Raw genomic sequence first — 3680 nt, 5'->3', positions numbered from 1 at the left:
CATAGTGTCTTAATAGGGCGTTGGGCCACCACAAGCCGCCAGACCAGCTTCAACACGCCTTGGCATAAATTCTACCAAAGATTGTATATATTGTAGGAATGGACAAAGCCATTAATCACGTGACACCATTAATTCCTATGTGAAGACACAAAAGCGCATTGAGGACAAAGGAAGTCGGTTAAGATAGCATTGCATGGAGGCATAACATGCTCAGTTTGAGCTTCTCCAGGAAGTGCCGTTGCAGGCTAGCTCAATGCTGCCCCCTCTCATTGAGTAAAGGCTTCCTATCCGTATGCTAAGGTTCGGCTGGCGCCGAGGCGAACTTGGCTAGGTGAACCGAACGAGTGTACTCGCAGACCTTCGCATGAAAAGACCTTCGCTTGAAAAATGAGAAAGCGACAATGGTGCTGTTTTTCCGTATTGAAACGCCATGGCCAGTGTACACTTCCTCGAAATAGTCAGAATTAAGATCTTAGTCGTGCAATTTTACATCTTACGAGGATGTTTGGTGCAGTATTTCTCAAGTGAAAAAATTTACATAAACGAGTCAATTGTTGAATGACAATAAGCACTTCATTGAAGACTCCCTACTGTTGATCAATCAATGGCGAAGGGGTGTCGCCTTTGGCTTCTGAACTTTGGCTTGCCTCAAATTATTTTTGTGTGTATGAACAGCCGAAATAAACTTTGCCGAAGGCCAAAATGAACAACAACGTCACTGTCATAATACACTATATATGCAAAAGTATGTAGACATCAGTGGATTGTGCTTTTTCAGTCACACCCGTTGTTGACGGATAGCAAATCAAGCACACAGCCATGCAATCGCCATAGACAAACATTGGCAGTATAATGGCCTTACTGAAGAGCTCAGTAACTTGCTGCCTCAGTCAACTGTAAGTACTGTTATTGTGCAGTGGAAACGTGCAGTAGATGGCACAGCTGCGACGTGGTAGACCACACAGAACGGGACTGAAGCGTGTGGTGCGTAAAAATCGTCTGTCCTCGGTTGCAACACTCACTATAGAGTTCCAAACTGCCTCTGGAAGCCATGTCAACACAAGAACTGTTCGTCGGGCGCTTCATGAAATGGGTTTCCATGGCCGAGGAGCCACACACAATCCTAAGATCACCATGCGCAATGCCAAGTGTCGGCTGGAGTGGTGTAAAGCTCACCGCCATTGGATTCTGGGGCAGTGGAAACGTGTTCTCTGGAGTGATGAATAATGCTTCACCAACTGGCATGGGCCTGGGCGATATGACCTAAAAATCATCTTGATGTATTTTATACGTGTGTGTGTTTTTAGAACACCTACTCATTCAAGGGTTTTTATTTTTACATTGTAGAATAATAGTGAAGACATCAACACTAATGAAATACTACATGATTCCATGTGTCATCCAAAAAAAAGTGTTAAACAAATCTAAATATGTTTTAAATTTGAGAATCATCAAAGTAGCCACTCTTTGCCTTTATGACAGCTTTGCACACTGTTGGCATTCTCTCAACCAGCTTCATGAGGTAGGCACCTGGAATGTATTTCAATTAACAGGTGTGCCTTGTTAAAAGTTAATTTGTGGAATTTCTTTCCATCAAAGTGTTTGAGCCAATCAGTTGTGTTGTGACAAAGTAGGGGTGGTACACAAAAGATAGCCCTATTTGGTAAAATACCAAGTCCAGATTATGGCAATAACAGCTCAAATAAACAAAGAGAAACGACTGTCCATCATTACTTTACTTTAAAACATGAAGGTAAGTCAACATGGAATATTTCCATCAAGCGCCATTTCCATTTCCGTCTCATGAGGACCGCCGCAGGAAAGGAAGACCCAGAGTTACCTCTGCTGCAGAGGATAAGTTCATTAGAGTTACCAGCCTCAGAAATTGCAGCCCAAATAAATTATTCACAGAGTTCAAGTAACAGACACATCTCAACATCAACTGTTCAGAAGAGACTGTGTGAATCAGGCCTTCATGGTCGAATTGCTGCAAAGAAACCACTACTAAAGTACACCAATAAGAAGAAGAGGCTTGCTTGGGCCAAGAAACACGAGCAATGGACATTAGACCGGTGGAAATGTGTCCTTTGGTCTGGAGTCCAACCGCCGTGTCTTTGTGAGACGCGGTGTGGGTGAACAGATGATCTCTGCATGTGTATTTCCCACCGTAAAGCATGGATGAGGAGGTGTGATGGTGTGGGGATGCTTTGCTGGTGACACTGATTTTATTTAGAATTCAAGGCACACAACCAGCATGGCTACCACAGCATTCTGCAGCGATACGCCATCCCATCTGGTTTGGGCTTAGTGGGACTATCATTTGTTTTCAACAGGACAATGACCCAACACACCTCCATGCTGTGTAAGGGCTATTTGACCAAGAAGAAGAGTGATGGAGTGCTGCATCAGATGACCTGGCTTCCACAATCCCCCGACCTCAACCCAATTGAGATGGTTTGAGATGAGTCGGACCGCAGAGTGAAGGAAAAGCATATGTGGGAACTCCTTCAAGACTGTTGGAAAAGCATTCCAGGTGAAGCTTGCTTAAAGAATGCCAAGAGTGTGCAAAGCTGTCATCAAGGCAAAGAGTGGCCATTTAGAAAAAATAAAATAAAAATCTATTATTTTTTTATTATTTTATTTTACACTTTTTGGATACTACATGATTCTGTATATTATATCATAGTGTTGATGTCTTTACTATTATTCTGAAATGTAGAAAATAGTAAAAATAAAGAAACCTTTAAATGAGAAGGTGTTCTAAAACTTTTGAGCGGTAGTGTGTGCTTTTTTACTTTATGGATGATTTTTTACTGTACATCTTGGTAAAATATACTGCATTTCAAACAGTCAGCAATTATTTGAATTATTTCAGGGATTGTGAAATTATACCTAAACTAAAAATAAGCCTTCCACAACCATAAGACCCACTAATTATTTAAAACCACAGCTTTTTTTTGCAATAATCACTGATCTGGCTTTCTAGTCTGTCTATGAAAATGACTTTTTGTTTCAAATTTAACCAGAACATGCATAATGCACATTAACAAATAATGACTAACTTCTTGTAGCAGGCATTATAGAACATTTAAAAGTAGCCAGTTAATCTTTATGTTTCAAGTTTAGCCAACTTGGATTTATTTGCTAGCTAAGAAGGTAGAGCAGTTGAATTGTTATGAACACACCCCTCTGTCCATCTCAACTGTTTAAACAGCATGCTAGCCTGTCCAATTTGTTCAGATGTTGAAATCAAGTGGCCTACATTATTTCTCTGAATGAGAATGAGTTGCCAATTCCTTATACAAATGCATATTTCTCATTTTTAAACAGACTAGACAGCTAGTATAACAGTCTTTGGCTGAAATGCTGCTATAACTACTGCAATGCAAGCGGGACAAACTGAGCATTCATTTTCCAGAACCAATGTTCATTGATACTCCGATTTTTAGGTTTGTGTGTTCTGAGCGCAATTTGAGTAGTTAAGACATAAAAACGTAACTTCTCCTCTGAGACATTATTTTACTATAACAATGTGTTTCAGTGTCCAGTTGACCAATTCTGTTGGATCAAACCTCAAATGCAAATAGCGAGTTGAAACCGCTTGTCACAAAGAAGTGATCTCTCATCTTTGTTGTGTGTGTGTGAGAGCAGAGAGGAAGAGGCGAAACGAGAGGTATCAC

Source organism: Salvelinus fontinalis, chromosome 13 (assembly GCF_029448725.1).
Source record: "Salvelinus fontinalis isolate EN_2023a chromosome 13, ASM2944872v1, whole genome shotgun sequence".
In the NCBI taxonomy this organism is placed as follows: Eukaryota; Metazoa; Chordata; class Actinopteri; order Salmoniformes; family Salmonidae; genus Salvelinus; species Salvelinus fontinalis.
The sequence above is the reverse complement of the archived record's forward strand: the minus strand, read 5'-3'. Positions refer to the sequence as shown.